Raw genomic sequence first — 17,526 nt, 5'->3', positions numbered from 1 at the left:
ACGGAGGCTATTGCTAGATTTAAAAAAGAGCAAATATAATAATTAAGCACCAAGATAGCTCTCTTGAGGTCCAGCTTAAAGGTTACAAGCAAAACAAAAGCACCTGGGGTTAGCACAGAGGAGTTGTGGAAGCAGAATTAAAAAGAGAAAAAGGAGGATCTGGGGGTAGATGTCTTAGTCAATTTAAGGATAGAGTGAAAGGAAACCCTAACCCTAACTCTAACCCTAACAATGCGAGAGTTGTAAGAGATACTGTTTTCGCCTTGCTTTTAGTTGATAAGGATGGAATGCTGACTTAAGCAGAAACCTTGAGATAAGGTAGCGTCTGGAGGGAATTTGTATAAACAAAGGATTACCGTTAGCTGTTGATGTATGTAACGGGAAAGTATAAATACTTGTCTTATACTGCTTGTAGAGGGAAGATCTGCCTAAGGTCAGGGGACCCCCATCCGACCATAGTCTTCCCTTGCAATTGCTTGTAATAAACTGTCTCTGACTTGTTGCTAACAAATGCAGAGTGAGGACTTGTTTTCTTCCACAATTTGGTGCCATGACTCAGATGGCAACACCCGGCAATCACTACGAACCCCAAGGTGCCAGACAAGAGGTAAGAGACCTTTTGAAAGCTCTAGTGGGGTTCAGAGGAGGACTGCCCACGGGGCCGTCCGTCCCTCTTGCGCTCACGCCATGCGAACTTATTGATTTTGCAACAAGGTCAGATGCAAAGTGGTGCTGAGGAGATTGCCGCTTCAAATAAGGAAAAAGTTGTGATAAATCCGGATGTAAGGAATTAAGGTTATGGTTAAACGAGCTGCATCCAGGTATAGGGGAATGAATAAGACTGAGTGAATGAGTGAGGAGTAAATGCGGCTGACCAGGTCTAAAGACTTAAGCTGACTCCAGCCGGCCCAGGACTACCCCATGTGGTAGTTCTGAAAGCAAGCGGAGTCAGCCGAACCTTCTGACCCAGCAGAAGGTTTCCCTTGCCAAGTCTGCTGACCAGGTCTGGGACTCAAGCCGCTGAACGGTGGAACCCCATAACCCAATAGACCCTTTCCCTGGAGTGTGAGAGAGCCAAAGTCTTCCCTTACTTATTCGCTGACCAGGTCTGGGACTTACGCTGACTCCAGCCTCCCCAGGACTACCGCATGTGGGAGTTCTGAAAGCAAGGGGAGTGAGCCGAACCTCGTGGCCCAGTGAACTTTCCCTGAGTGCCTGAAAAATGGGTGGTGACCAGTCTAAGAATATTCCCGCACTGCCGAAAGGCACCCCTGCATACTACATGTATGTGCATTATAGTCCTACGACTTGTAAGTATCTAGATAACTGGAATTTTTACACGCGTGCTAATCCATCTAAACAGTTTCTGCTAGAAGGTACCTTTGATTTAGATAAGATCATACACCTCAGAGGAGCTCTTGAATCACCAAAAATCCCTGACATACAGTCAGGGCCGGCTCCAGCGACTCTGCCGCCCCAAGCGGCAAAAAAAAAAAAAAAAAAGAAATAGCCGCGATCAGCGGCACTTTGGCGGCAGCTCTACGGCACTGCTTCATTCTTCGGCGGCAATTCGGCGGCAAGTCCTTCCCTCCGAGAGAGACTGAGGGACCCGCTGCCGAATTACCGCAGAAGAGCCGGGCATGCCGCCCCTCTCCGTTGGCCGCCCCAAGCACCTGCTTGCTGCGCTGGTGCCTGGAGCCGGCCCTGCATACAGTGGGAACAATTTGTCTATTGGTGGGAGGAAGCCACAAAGAGACTCCATGAGTCTCAAGTGCAGAGTCTAAAGGACTCCCAGGAAAAGTTAAAAACCCAAGTGCAGGATTTAAAACCTAAATGCAAGGCACCCGGATGTCCCCTACCCAAACTAGCTTGTCAACCCCCTCGGCTCCTTTATATCCCCAATTAGTAAAGACTGAGAGCGAGGAGGAGACAGCTGAGGACATTGTGGATTTTTTCAACAGTGCTTCTCAGTGGGCTATGCCTCCGGCAGGACGTGGGCAACAGCTGCCGCCATCTTCCCCCCAGCACCTCGGGGCCGCACAGACTATGCCTTCTGATGGCTTCCAAATGGTAGCGCCATCATCACCACCACATGTATCGGCTACACAGGACATTCATTCCGGAGAGGAACACCCCCCTCCGCCGCCCTAGCCACATCAGAAGCCGAGGGCTGTTCCTGATCTATCCAACATCTCGCTCAGCTCTGATACTTGCAGCCCAGTCTCCAAACACACTAGGAGCCAACAAGACCAGTCAGTAGTGATCCAGGCTCCCTTAAGGCAATTGCCTGGTGAAGGAGATCACTTGGTTACTGTACATGCCCCCTGGACACCGGGGGACCTTAGAAATTTAGTTAAGGAATTTCCTAATATTAGAGATGAACCAGAAAAATTTAGAGAGGAACTCTAGACAGTGATTCAGTGTTACAATCCATCATGGGCAGACGTTAACCAACTCTTGCGAGTAGTTCTGCCATCTGAAGTCCAACAACTGCAACTCGCTCAGGCCCTATGGCCCAACGCTGACCCCGGAATTGGAGATGCCCTGGCTCAGGCTAGGAATCACCCCATGATCGCCATTCTGGAAATTTGCCCTAGGAAAACGGATTGGACAAAGATCAACAACTGTAAACAGAACAAAGGCGAGTCCCCCACCAATTATTTAGATAAATTGACAAAAGTGCTTGAACAATATTCGGGGATTGCCCAGCCAGCTAACAATGCCAGAGAGGCAGTGGGGGCTACTTTTGTTCAAGGACTTTTGCCAAAGGTTCAACAGCAGTTGAAGTTGATCTTCATCGGCTGGCAAACTAAACCCCTTTCTGAATTGGTGACAGTTGCCAACCATTGTATAGCTTGCATAGAGCAGAAGAAAGAAAGTTCTGAAACAAAACTACTGGCCTTGCAGTTGCAGACTTATCAACATAGAGGCCGTGGGGTAATGAGGGGTGGGAGAGGAGGAAGTTGGGGGAGAGGAAGAGGGAGAGGTCCCTCACGCCCTGACTTGACAGGGAACAATACGTGCCATTACTGTGGCCAGGAGGGGCATTGGAAAAATGAATGCCCGAACCAACCTCCTCAAATCCCCCTGCCCCCATTCCTGAACCCTGATACGCCTGTGTTTTCTCCACAAAATAATTCCTATTAGGACAGTCTGAGGGAACATAACTCATCATGCATTCTTTAATTCCTCTTGATCAAAAAGGCCCGTATGTAAATTGTAAAATTGAAGGACAACCTGTAGCTTGTCTTGTAGATACTGGTGCTAGCAGATCAGCTTTAAGGTCCTTTGAGTTTCCCTCCATTCCCTTGTCATCCTCGTCCATTAATGCCATCGGTATTTCAAACCAGACTGTACCTCATCCTATTACTAAACCCCTTTTTGTTTCCTTGGGACTCATTTCAGATCAACATGCCTTTTTACTCAGCCCTTCCTCTCCTGTTAACTTGCTGGTACCTATTGCACGCCAGACGGCGTGTTCTTAGAAGTCCCTGATGAGAATACCAACTAGTGCTGGCCACCCGTCAAACAAAGGAGCCAGCCCAATCAAATGCGGCTCTCAGCAATGATCTTGTTAAGTTGTTGTCACAAGTACCCTCTTATCTTTGGTCTCAGCATGCAAACGAAGTAGAGCAGATTCAAACAGCCGAACCAGTTAAAATTCTTGTTGACCCTTTCAAACCACTTTCAAGGGTACCACAATATCCACTACATCCTGAAGTGGAAGAAGGAATAGCTCCAGTGATAGATTCTTTGTTACAGAAAGGTATTATCATCCCTGCTACCAGTTTTTGTAATACACCTATTCTGCCAGTAAAGAAACCGGGAAATTTTATTAAATTAAATTAATGGAGATATCTTATCTCCTAGAACTGGAAGGGACCTTGAAAGGTCATTGAGTCCAGCCCCCTGCCTTCACTAGCAATGTTTAGCAAAGGTACAATGTTTAATTACTGCCAGGCACTAATGAAATGTGTCAGGTCTCTTTATTCACAGGTGAAAGAAGTACTACCTAAGGATCCTGAGCAACCCTGTCATTCATTGGAACCAGGAGACTGGGTCTCCATAAAGGTCCATCAATGAAGGACCGCTCTAACCCCACGCTGGAAAGGCCCTTATCAAGTTCTGTTGACTACCAACACTGCCGTGAAGTGCCAGGGACTCAGTGCCTGGACCCATGCTTCTCACTGCAAAAAGGCCCCACCGCCTCGAGATGATTCTACTCCAACTGCTGATCAGCCTCTCTCTCCTTCTTGTACCTCTTTCCCTCCTCCTGGACAGCAGGAAAAAAGACAAGGTGAAGTGCTAGTAACTTCTCCCTTGTCCATTAACAGAACCGCCATATATCCAGCATCTGTTAAAGGAACCAAACCACTACAGGATGACATGCTGGTAACCTCTCCCCTGCATGATCCTGCACCACGACTACTCCAGGAAAAGAGAAGGAACACTTGCTCCACCAAAACCGCCAAAGTTCAGGGATTCCTGACTACAGAAGACATTAAGAATTGGTCTTGGTGGAGGAAACTGAGTATTGTACATTGGAGGGAGGGACTTGCGGGGACCGTTCTTGGGAATGTGGGGTTGAGTGGTGGTTTGGGTTTCTTCCAGGGGCTGGGCTCTGTGCTTATGGACAAGTACCATCAGAATGCACTGCCCTCCCTAATTGGCTTCGGATGATGAATACCAAAGGCGCTTTGCTGCCACGAACACTGCCCCCGCCAGCTCCTCCACCACCTCTGTAACTTACCCAAATATCAACAATACCATATATTCTGATGAAACCCAATGGCCAAGACCTTCACACCTTAGTGATTTACTTAAATATTGTTTGGAAAATTTATTTTTTAAGGCTCAGAATATCTCATACAAGCGAATGATTGAGTGGAAAACAGACGGGTCAGTAGAGATAGAAGTGTATGATATCACTACAAATGAGTTTTAAGTATCCGTCATTGAGATTAGTAGGTTTCATAGCGGGGTTGACATGATGGCCATTCCCAGAGCCTGCAATATGTTGGAAGGAAGGTGTCCTTATTGTTATTTGGTTACCCAATTAGTAAATAATCAAACTCATACTCAGAAAGTGTGCTCCACTAACGGCAATTTTACCTGTACTGAATTAATCCCGATAACCAATAACTTAACCTGCACCATATTGCAATATTCTCCTTCCTATGCCATTAATGTTGATGTTTTCCCGAGCTATATGAGAATTGTTAACCAACAGATGTGGCATGACACTGTACCAAAGAAATGTGCTAGGATATCGATGGACAATAGTTAATGCCATGCTAGGGATTGTAAAATTCACACTGCCATTATCCAGTTTTCAGGTTACCTTTTTATACCCAAATTGCTCCAAGGGGGCTGCCATTCGGTTAGCAGAGCAAAGGGCATGGGTCTTTTCTAGAAGGAAAAGGGACTTGAACGAACATCTATGGGATGGTACCAATAGCGCAGCGGCAATTTGGAACATTTACAAGGGCCAACAACAAGAGGAAAAACTAGGGCAGCTGGAGGAAGCCACGGGACTTATTACTGGAGCAGAGTTGGCCCAGATACAGCCTGGAATCGGTGAATTGCATGTTATCTCCACCCTCAGCTCAATAACCCAGGAACTACTGACAAAGATGGTACTAAACATCACTGAGGTGGGAAAGGTATTGCAGTGGGATTTGGCCTGTTCAGAGATTCAGGATTTCCTGAATGACCACCTCATGGCCATTCGGAGTGATCTTCAGCATCAAACTTGGCCCACTGCCCTTACTAATGCTTCGGGGGTGCCATCTGAGTTGTGGCCTTGGAGACATACCTGGAGGGCTTCAGGGTGGAAATGCAGATGCTCGCAGTGCTCCTTCCAAGCATACGGGCCAGTTGGAGGGGTGTGGGCTCCTACATACCGAATCCTGACGGGTCTGCGGGGAGGATGCATGTGGGATTGGGTAATTCACTGCAATATTTGGGAAATTAAACCACCTGGTGAGCCTAGCTGATTTGTAGTCAGTGCTCCTGGAATAACACCCGATATTTGGATAGGGATAGGAAGCCAATGGACACTCTGGCCTCTAGCATCCCCGCAGCTTCAGAGTGTACGAAAGTTGAAACAAGGAAAGATTGTCACGGTTCATGACAACGTTTGTTGGGAAGGCATGGGACTAGGAACAACCCTGGCAGGACACCCGATTTTTCAGGCTAATGATAGTTGTGTATATGTTAAGAGCTTCCTTTTGCAAGTGACACATTTTAATCTTATCACTGCTGCAGGAAGCTATATTATCTATTGGCCTGCAGACCGAGTCTTACGGTCAACCCTTAGGTTCCAAATACCCTTTAATTGGACTGCTTTAGTACCTGATCGATTCCAAAACCTGCTTTCCCTCTTACCAGAAGTACAGAAAATATATATCAAATTGAAAGACATGCTCTCCATACTCCCTACTGAACATCTCTCGTGTACTAATTATGATATATCATGTTATGTAACTAAGGCTCTGGGACAACCACATCATAGAATTATATTGGGGATGTTGATAATTTTATTGTTTTTGTTTATTCTAGGAATGTTTTATTGTTCTAAGAGGTGTAATAATGGAAATAGCTTGCATGTTCATTCTAATCATGTATGACCGTTACAACTAACCAAAACGTATAAGGTCGATCTTACTAATCTGGAAACAGAAATACAATGTCTAATGAAAATAGAGATTTAACAATATTGGTTGTGCTATAAGGACAAAAAGGGGGGAATGTGGAAGCAGAATTAAAAAAAAGAGAAAAAGGAGGATCTGGGGGTAGATGTCTTAGTCAATTTAAGGATAGAGTGAAAGGAAACCCTAACCCTAACAATGCGAGAGTTGTAAGAGATACTGTTTTCGCCTTGCTTTGAATTGATAAGGATGGAATGCTGATTTAAGCAGAAACCTTGAGATAAGGTAGCATCTGGAGGGAATTTGTATAAACAAAGGATAACCGTTAGCCGTTGATGTATGTAACGGGAAAGTATAAATACTTGTCTTATACTGCTTGAAGGGGGAAGATCTGCCTAAGGTCAGGGGACCCCCTGTCCGACCACAGTCTTCCCTTGCAATTGCTCGTAATAAACCGTCTCTGACTTGTTGCTAACAAACGCAAAGTGAGGACTTGTTTTCTTCCACAGAGTCCACAAGCCATAAAGAAATAAAAGAGATAAACCTAATTGCATCTTCCTAGACATTCCCTGATCTACTTACATATCGGGGGTTTCAGATACGTAGTTTTGAGGTATGATTTGATGATTTTTCATACCTGGTTTAAAGCTTCTTACAGCATTGCTGCTCTGTGTCTCCTCTTTTCAGAGAACAACAGAAAGACAGATAATGGGAATTTTTTCCCCCAATTTTAAAAAGTTCTGGCATTTCCATTGGCTCTTTTGATCAGGTGCCCACTCCCTTCCTTTTACCTATGGGCTTTTTTAACCCTTTACAGTAAAGCAAGTAGAGAACAGCTACTAACAGGGATTTTGTAGCTAACTGGCAGGCTGGGTGTCCATAAAAGGGAGCTCTCCCGCCCCCTTCATTTATCACAGGAGCCTTTTTCAAAAGTGATTTAGGCACTTTAGGCCACATCCACAAAGGGACTTGTGTATCTAACTCCCGTTGATTTCAATGGGAGTCAGGCACCTACGTACCTTTGCAGTTCTGTGGCTTAGGAGCCAAAGAGCCACTGACTTTCAGTGAGACTTGGGGGCAGATTTGTAAAGGTATTTAGGTGCCTAACAATGCAGACAGGTACGTAGAGGAGTTTCCAAGAGCTGAGGTACCTAGTTCCCACCACAGACAATGGGAGTTAGGCTCTTAACCCTCCTATGTGCTTCTGAAAATCCACTAGGCATCTTTAAATCCCATTGGCAATCGGGCCCAAAGTGCCCAAGTCACTTCTGAAAATGGTACTTGGGTTTCTAAGTCACTGAGGCACTTTGGAAATGTGCCCCTGAGTGTGTAGCCATTTGGAAAGTTGCTGGTTTCCAGGGCTTTCAGGTGGCAACTCAATTCTCTGTGTCCTGCTCTGCAGCATGAGGCGGGGCCTGTTGCTGGGATGTCTCCTCAGGGACCCCTTCTCCTGCACATGCAAACTCACAGCGAGGTCGTGGAAGGGGGTCAGCAAAATCACAATGTACGATGTGCAGGAAGGTGTGACAGAGTCAGGTATAGGGGACTTGACTTCCCACAAGACAGAGGTGATCTCCTCAGGGCCTGACTCACTGCTGGCCCACCCTGGTGCTGTCACTCACACCAGTGCAAAGTGGGACACACAGAACCAGCCTCATTTGGCAATGTTTTATGTCCACTTTGCTCTGGTGTTAATGATGCCGCAAGGTGCACGGCACTGGGGAATCAGGGCCTTAGGATGTTCCTAAAGCCACCACTGAAAGTCTCTGATTTCCAGTCTTATCAAATGGAGAGGCCAGTGCTTAATTTGTACCAGGGCTGAGCCCCGGCACCTCCGGGCTTGGCAGTAAATAGCTCTGGCACCTCCGGGCTTGGCAGTAAATAGCCCCGGCACCTTCGGGCTTGGCAGTAAATAGCCCCGGCACCTCCGGGCTTGGCAGTAAATAGCCCCGGCACCCTTGGGCTTGGCAGTAAATAGCCCCGGCACCTCCGGGCTTGGCAGTAAATAGCCCCGGCACCTCCGGGCTTGCTGCATCACTTACGAAAGTAAAAAAAAAATTGCTTGAGCCCCCAGCACCTTTCATTACAAATTAAGCACTGGAGAAGCCAGTTATTCCTGTCTTACTCTGCTTGTTGAAACCAACGGTTTCTTCTTCGATAGTTATTCTTTGCAATTCTGTTCAAAGCACTAACTTCTCCGGTAGTGTTTTACGTTTCCTTGTGATAAGATGAAGTGATCAGAATCTCCCTGTTACACTAGCCTGCTCCTTTACCTTCAGAACAATGATCATCTTTTGCCTCTGGAGATTCATCTGCCCTGCTACTCATTCCCTCTGCCCCAAAGCCCTGTTCCCTATATTCAGAAGGTCCGTAAGGATGCCACAAACAGAGGATTATGATTTTTTATATGTAACACAGAAGATAGAGGGAGATTCCTAGCTCCACAAACTGTGAGCAATTTATCATGTAGGACAGAATTATAAAATCCCAGAAATGTAGGGCGGGAAGGGACCTCCAGAAATCATCTAGTCCATTCCCTGTGCTGAGGAAAGACCAAATTAACCTAGACCATCCCTGACAGTTGTTTGTCCAACCTGTTCTTACAAACCTCCAATGATGGGGATTCCACAACCTCCCTTGGTAACCTGTTCCAGTGCATAACTATCCTTAGAGTTAGAAAGGGTTTCCTACTTTACAGTCTAAATCTCCCTTGTTGCCAACTAAATCGATTACTTCTTGGATATAGAGAACAACTGATCAGTCTCCTTTATACCAACGTTTTACATATCTGATTATTACTGTTAGGTCCCCCTCAGCCGTCTTTTCTTTAGACTAAACAGGCCCAATTCTTTCAACCTTTCCTTACAGATCAGGTTTTTGAAACCTCTTCTCATTTTTTGTTCTCCTCTGGACTTTTTCCAGTTTACTTACTTCTGGCAACATGATCCTAACAGGACAATTTCCATTCCCTGCTCCAGGGCAAAGATGAACATCCTCCCCAAGATCTTTGCCAAGATAATCTCAGAATCAGCTTAGCCCACTGGCCAAATTTTGTCCCCAGTAACTGCTGTTAGTTACTATGAGTTAATGCACTCATCAATCTAGGATCTCACATCAACCCCAGTTTCCATGAAGTCAGTGGAGTTGTTCCAGATAGAGAGTGGTACAAATGAGATCGGAATGTGGCCCAGCATCTCAGAGCAAGGATCATCCCATCTAAACATTTCTTTAACCCTACTTCCTCTTGGGGTATTTCCTCACATGCCAGCCTATTGATCAGATGTAATGGCAGAGGCAGGAAGCAGACAGGAGGTAACCCCATAGTCTCCTCTGTAGCTGGGCTGCTGGTGGAGAGGATCCCATTTGGAAGCCAGAATTATCAGCTATTTTAGTAGCTGTCCATAAAGTCACTTCAGAGGGATTTAGTCTCTGACCAGTGACTCTGGAAAAACATTGTGGGGTTCCACATTATAGCAAATGTGTGACCATCTCTGATGTCATGACTGTCACTCTACCATACACCATGGCCTTTCAAAACTCATGGCAACAGCAGAAGGCACAGAACTCTGACCCACCTGCCCAGGCCTCAACCATGGAATCCAAAGAAGAATCATTGTTAGCTGTCCGCAGCATAAGGCCTATGGCTAAGGCTACGATTTCAGCACAGAAATTTTTAGTAAATTTCACAGCAGCGGTGTGGGGGGAAAAACGGTAAGTTATGGCAAGGTCACCAAATAATGTAGTTTGCACTACATCAACATGCACAACAGTATGGTGAGGGTGCTGAAAGGGGAGGCCCGGAGCAGTGAGGGGGGCATGCTGTGCTCACCCTACAGCGGCAGCTCCTGTCCTGCAGCACCGAGCCCGACTCCCCATTTTGGACATTGGGACCTGGTGCATGAGGTCACAGTGCCGCTCAGGTTTGGCCCGTCCACCCTGCTACAGATGGAGAAGGAGGGTCAGACAGGCGAAGCCTGAGTGGGGCTGCATTCCCATGTTCCAGGTCGCGACACCACTTGGTCTGGGGGCAAATCAAATGAGTTTTTACAGCCATGTCCAAGATTTCATGGATTTTATTGAAATTCACAATTTCTGTGACCTCTGCAACAAAGTAGTAGCCTTAAGATACAGAATTGTGCATTTCAGATTCCAACCAGTAGAGGGCAGTGGTGCATTTCCACACTAGCCAGCTTTACAATATTGTAATCTAGTATAATAATTCATATTGTGCCATAAAGAGACATATTCTGTCCTATGTACACTCTGTCAATGAAGTAGAATGGAGTGTAAATCATGGCAGAAACTGATCCCCACGTAGAAGATGTGGGGAATCAGATGGGATCATTTGATTTACAGAGTCACTTTTACAACTCTAGACAGATGTTAATACAAATAAGTTCCCCGGGAATCACAAAGCACTTTAAAGGGTCATCATCAGCGCTCACCAAGTCAGCCATGGAAACTGACCAGCGATCAGACCTACCTTCTCATTCAGGGGACGGAAGTCTTCGTCCAGAGAGACGATCCGAAACAGAACTGCAGAGGGCAAGATAGAGAGAAGAAGAGATTTTCACTGTTACACCTGCAGCCGCTCACCCAGGGACCATCAGTCATTGAGGCAGCTGCTGTGTCTCTTCCTGGCCCTGATGCAATGACCCATGGACACATGCAGGGTTGGATGCATGCACCACACTCCCCAGCTTTGTGACTAGCGGGAAGGAGGTGGGAAGGCAGGTTTACGGCCAGCTGAACTAACTTGGTGACAAGTTGTGGGGTCTCTGGGGAGGCAGGGAGGATTTCCTGCTCTGTATCTAATTCCCCACCTGATTCCCTGTACCTGTTTGTCCAGGTTTGTAGATGGGTTTGTCTGTCTGGACAAAGACCAGGCTCTCTGAGTTCTTGACCAGCACCGATTTCCGGCTCCTGAACTCCAGCGTCGGCCCCTTCACCAGCACCGTGAGAAACGCTGCTGATGAGCTTCTGGACTTTGGAACCTGGAGAACAGCAAAAGAGCTGCTGCCTTAGAGACGCTCCCCTCTGCACTGAGCCTTTGGAGGCTGGAGTTGTACATGGAACCCAGCCAAAAAGGTCCCCACGACCTACCAGAATCAGGGATTGTGGGGTCTGGGGCTCTGCCAGTCTGACCTCACTCTGGTTTTGCAGGACTCTTCTCCTCCATCCTCACTAATGTCTCCTCTATGCTGCCAGAATCTTTGCAGTGATGGGGCCTCCACCACCTCCTCCAGAGGAGACTCTGCCTGCCACCCCCGGCCATGCCCTCCCTACCAGGAGTCTCGGACTCCTCCACCCCAGCAGCTCATATCTTAAGAACTTCCCCCGATGTCTTAGTCTCAGCTTTTCCTTCTGCCCATCTCCCCTTGTGCTGCCTCTTGCCAAGACTGGGGGTCATTTCCCTTCCCTCGTTATGCTCCTTCCTCAAAGGGATTGATGGACTGTGATCATGTCCCCCCAGCTGTGGATCCCAGAGATGAAGGAAAATGGGAAGCTACATTTGATTAATTACTTCTGGGCTGGGTCCATTTTCTTCTACTGTCCCTCCAGCCAGCCTTGAGAGCTGCAGGGAGAAACCCTGAACTGGCCCTCGGGAGAGGCACAAGATGAGCTCATGGACATCAATGGTCCCGAAGAAGTTCTCTAACCTTCTCCTTCCATGGCTTTCTTTCCGGTCTTACTCAGAGACTTGTGGAGCCCCCTGAGAAATGGGAGACCAGTCCTCAGCCGCAAGAGGCTCAGAGAGAAAACCACCCAACAAAGCCAGCCACACCACAGCCTGTAGCACAGCCTCTCCCAGCATCGTGCCAGGCACTGAGCTCAGCACTGACTGAAGATCACTCCTAATGAGTCACCCACAGGACTGCCAGCCACGGACCGTGGTTTTACTTGAACCTCTCCTACCTGAGCCTGGGATTATTGATGGTATCAGGCCTTTCAGGGGTTGGTCCCAGGCTGTCACTATCTTACAGACTCAGGTAATAAACCGTGTGGGGGCCAGATACTCACTGTGAACGGGACGCACTTGAACACGTCCTTCTCTGACACCACATCTGCGATCAGGCTCCTGTTCTCCCCTGCGTATTCCAGCGTGGTGCTCAGCGTCACAGACTCGTTCAGGTGGGTCAGCTGGATACAGACCTTTTCAGGACTGTTGGTGTGGATCAGAAAGGGCACTAGCACCATATACTGCCTGGGAAGGGGAAGGGCACAGGTCAGAGAGACGGGGATGGGGAATGGAGAAGGTACTGATGAAAGGGTATGGGCTAGTGTGGCAGCTGAATCCCCGACCATCCATCTGCACCATAATTTGTACATACAGGATGGTGAATTTCATTTTGCTTTTGTAACATACTAGCCAGTCTGCTCAGTCAGCCAGGACCCTAGGACACCACCTGGAGCAAAGGAACTAGTTCTGTGCTAACAGCGATTGCTGTCCAAGGGCTGTTTGTTCAGGCTCCCAGCAGGGAGTGGGGATGGCTTGAAAAGTTCCAGGCTGTTACTTGAGGTTTGTGTATCTCACAACCCCTTGCTGTATTATGTGAACAGGGGGGAGGGAGCTCAGATGAAATGCTTGTTGTACCTCCATGGAGACTGGCAGGCAGTTACACAGGAGTGTGGATCAGGGCTATTAATCTAATCTCCTCTCTAGCTGTCTGTCGATCTAGGTGTGTCACCTGCTGCCCTCAGTAATGGAGAGATACAAATGTACGGATGGCTGTGTGTGCGCTGACATCTGACTGTAGGGAATGGCTATTGTGCTAAAGGGGCAGCATGGCCTAGTGGACAGGGCTTTGGCCGGAGAACTCATTGCTCCTCACCAGCAATGACAACAACAGAGTGCTTTAGGCTACAGAATAGGGTTGCCAACTTTCTATTTGGCAGAAAAGCTAACACCCTTGCCATGCCCCCTACCCCGCCCTTTCTCCGAGACTCTGCCCCTGCCATGCCCCTTCCCTGAGCCCCAGCCGCTGCTCACTCCATCCCCCCTCCCTCCATCACTTGCTCTCCCCGACCTTCGCTCATTTTCACCAGGCTGGGGGAGGGGGTTGGGGTGAGGGAGTGGGGTGAGGGCTCCGGCTGGGGGTGTGGGCTCTGGGGTGGGGCCAGAGTTGAGGCGTTCAGGGCGCGGGAGGGAACTCTGGGGCTGGGGCAAGGGATTGGGGTGCGGTAGGGGGTGAGGTCTACAGCTGGGGGTGCAGGCTTTGTGGTGGGATTGGGAATGAGGGTTTTGGGGTGCAGGAGGAGACTCAGGGCTGGGGCAGCGGGTTGGGGTGTGGGAGGGGGTTTGGAATGCAGGCTCTGGGCGACGCTTACCTCAGGTGGCTCCCAGGAAGCTGCCAGCATGTCTGGCTCCTAGGCAGAGGCGCGACCAGGCAGCTCTGCAGTCTCCGCGCTGCCCCTGCATGCAGGCGCCGCCTCCGCAGTTCCCATTGGCCGTGGTTCCCGGCCAATGGAAGATGCAGACCCAGCGCTAGGGGGAGGGATGGAAGCAATGCGTGGCACTCCCCTGGCTGCCCCTAAGCCTAGGACTCAGATGCCAGAAGCTTTCTGGGCGTTTCGCAGAGCCAGGCAGGCACCCTGCCTGTCCTGCTGTGGGTGGCCAACCAGACTTTTAACAGCCCAGTCAGCAGTGCTGACCGGAGCCGCCAGGGTCCCTTTTCAAGCAGGAATTCTGGTCAAAAACCGGATGCCCGGCAACCCTACTACAGAAGGAGATCTCACCAGCCATGGCTGCAGCCTGCTGACTCAGAGCAGAGACGCTGGCAGAGCGTCACTGCTGAGAGGCTGGACGTGCCGCAGTGTGAAGCTCCCTGGGACACCCAGCTTTCTGCCGGGGGGCTGTTCATCTTGCTTAGCCAAGATTTCAAAATGACAGAGTTAGGTAGGAGTAGCCTTAACCTGGCTCTGATTAAATTCCACTTCGCCCTTTGTTAGGCCTGAGCCAAAGCCCGTGGAAGTCAATAGGACTCTTTCCATTCCCCTCAGTGGGCTTTGGATCAAGCCCTGAGTGATTTTCTCTTTACCTTCAATCTCAGCCAATAAAGGCTGGGGGCTGATTCTCCCCCACCTGGCACCTGGTGCAGAGTGAGTGCAAAGGGGGCCTGAAATCAGCCCTTCTGCTCTGGTAGCATTTGACACCCACTCTGCCAGACACTGCACGGCACACACTTCTCTCTCTGGGGTGAGGATGACAGAAGGAACAACACGGGACAGTCGTGTTGCTTAACACTCTAGTGGCAGGCTCGCTGGTACTACAGTGATTAGCACAGAACGAGAACCTACATAGAATAGAGACCAAGGGCTGAGCTGCAAGAAGGCAGCAGGCAGTTTCCTGCAGCTGCACCTTACGGCTGCTAGAGGCAGCTGTGGCATTTGCTGAGCAGGCAGCCAGGCGCCTCCTCTCCCTCTGCTGGATCAGAGCAAGCAGCCTGGAGGTGAGGGCAGAGGCTGCAGACATTGGCTGGGGCAAAAGCACAGTGTGAGGGGTCTGATATTGGCCGCCAACCCCCCCCCATACAGACCCCCAGCCCCCCTCAATCTGTACAGCCCAATGCATCCCAGGAGTTCCAGCCCCAGCAGCCTTACCGCTCCAGTAGCTTCCAGCAGTAACAACAGCCCCAGCAGCTCTGCCCCCAGAGACCTTTCAGCACTGACCTCCCATAGCTGCCATGTGTTGTTGAGCTCCTTGGCCAGCCCTCCTCCCCTCTGCTTGGGGCAGGGTTTGTCGACCATGAGCTTACATTTATGCTCGTATGCAAAGTATTCACAAATATGCAAATTATTTCATTAACATTTGCATAAAATGTCTCACAGAGCAGAACAGACTTGGTGACAGTGCCCCACGTTCTGTTCTTCCTCTGCCCTTTCAGCAAGAACAAACTTTAGTTTAGACCGAGAGAACGAGACAGGACAAAAGGCAGGTCTTGGTAAGACAGATGGAGAGAGAATAGTGGGGCCTTTCCTGTAGGATGCAACCGAACACAAAATGGCAGGTGCTTCTGCAGCACAGAGGGGTCGTCTCTCCATTTAAAGGTGCAGGATCCAGACAAGTCTGACCAGATGAAACTACATGCTCAGAGTGGAACAGAGCTAGGGTAAAGAATTTGGACGGAACCCTTTTTTGTCAGAAAATGCAGTTTCATCACAATGGAGACATTTTGCAGGAGCGTATCAATTTTGACATTTTGAATGGAAAAATGTCTAAATGAATTGTTTTGACTTTCCCATTTAAATAAAGTAAACATGTTTTATTTGGACTTTTATATAATGATATGAATGTTATAGAATATTAAATATAATATATTAGGATATGCAACATTTTATATTATAGTACAGGTAGTGTTTAGATTTTCTGAATAAAATTTTTCTGGGATTTCCATTCCATGAAAAATTTGGACTGTGTGTTCCAATTTGCAATGAAACCAATTTTTGAAATGTCAGAATTTCTGGCAGGATGGCAATTCAAAACAATATGGAGTTCATTGGATTAAGAGATCTGACATTGGAGTTGTGGGACTAGATCCATCTAAAGTGACCAGGTGTCCCATTTTCGACTGGAACACCCAGTCTAAAGGGCATCCTGGTGGCTCCGGTCAGCACTGCCGACGGGACCATTGACAGTCCAGTTGGCGGCACCACGCAGCGGGGCTGGCAGGCTCCCTGCTAACATCCACGCCACACGGCTCCCAGGAAGCAGCCAGCATGCCCCCCTCCTGCTCCTATGCAAAGCCACGGGGTTCCGCACACTGCCCCCACCCCAAGCACTGCCCCAGAACCGTGGCCAATGGGAACTGCAGGGGCGGTGCCTGCAGATGGGGCAGCGCTCAGAGCGACCTGGCCATGCCTCTGCGTAGGAGCTGGAAGGGGGACATACCGCTGCTTCCGGGAGCTACTTGAGATAAGCGCTGCCTGGAGCCTGCACCCCTGATACCCTCCCGGGCCCCCACCCCTTGCCCTAGCCCTGATCCTCCTCCTGCCCTTTTAACCCCTCAATCCCAGCCCAGAGCACCCTCCTGCATCCCAAACCCCTCATCCTCAGCCCTACCCCAAAGCCTGCACCCCCAGCTGGAGCCCTCACTTCCCCCTCACGCTCCCCAATCCCCTGTCCCCGCCGTGAACCCCCTCCTGCCCTCCAAACCATTCAGTCCCAGCCCAGAGCCCCCTCCTGCAGTCCAAACCCCTCATGCCCAGCCCCACCCAGAGCCTTCACCGCCCCATGCCTCAACCCCAGTCCAGAGCCCCCTCCTGCACTCCGAATCCCTCAGCTCCATCCCAGAGCCCCCTCCTACATCCCAAACCCCTCATGCCCAGCCCCACCCAGAGCCTTACCCTCCCGTGCCTCAAACCTAGTCCAGAGCCCCCTCCTGCACCCCCGGCCCCACATCAGCGATGGCACCCCAGCCAAAGCCCTCACCCCACCCTGCACCCCAACCCCCTATCCAGGCCTGGAGTCTCTTCCTGCACCCTGAACCCTTTATTTCTGACCCCGGGGTCTACACCCCCAGCTGGAGCCATAACCCCCTCATGCACCCCAGCCCCCTGAGCCAGCCCGATGAAAATGAGCGAGTGATTGAGGGTACGGAGAGCGAACGAGAGAGGGATGGGAGATGGAGTGAGTGGGGGTGGGGCCTAGTAGAAGGGGTGGGAAATGGGCGGGGCCTTGGAGGAGGGGCAGGGCAGAGGTCAGGCAAGGGTGTTCGGTTTTGTGCGAGTAGAAAGTTATCAACCCTAGATCCATTGCCCGCTGAATCAGGGCAGTGTAAATTGCACCTGCTCATGTACACCAGCGAGGAGGGTGCTACACCAGGAGAAGGGAGTGCGCATTGGAGGGAAAACGCTCTAATCTATGCTGGGCTCCAGG

General features: G+C 49.5%; 1 protein-coding gene across 1 annotated transcript in view; it reads right to left on the bottom strand.

The window, feature by feature from the left end:
* LOC117884964 (alpha-2-macroglobulin-like) overlaps positions 1-17,526 on the bottom strand; it is a gene marked incomplete at its 3' end in the record, with an annotated part of 185,606 nt that overhangs the window by 167,505 nt on the left and 575 nt on the right.

This window comes from Trachemys scripta, chromosome 1 (assembly GCF_013100865.1).
Source record: "Trachemys scripta elegans isolate TJP31775 chromosome 1, CAS_Tse_1.0, whole genome shotgun sequence".
Classification (NCBI taxonomy): Eukaryota; Metazoa; Chordata; order Testudines; family Emydidae; genus Trachemys; species Trachemys scripta.
This window is presented reverse-complemented; position numbering and strand designations above follow the sequence as displayed.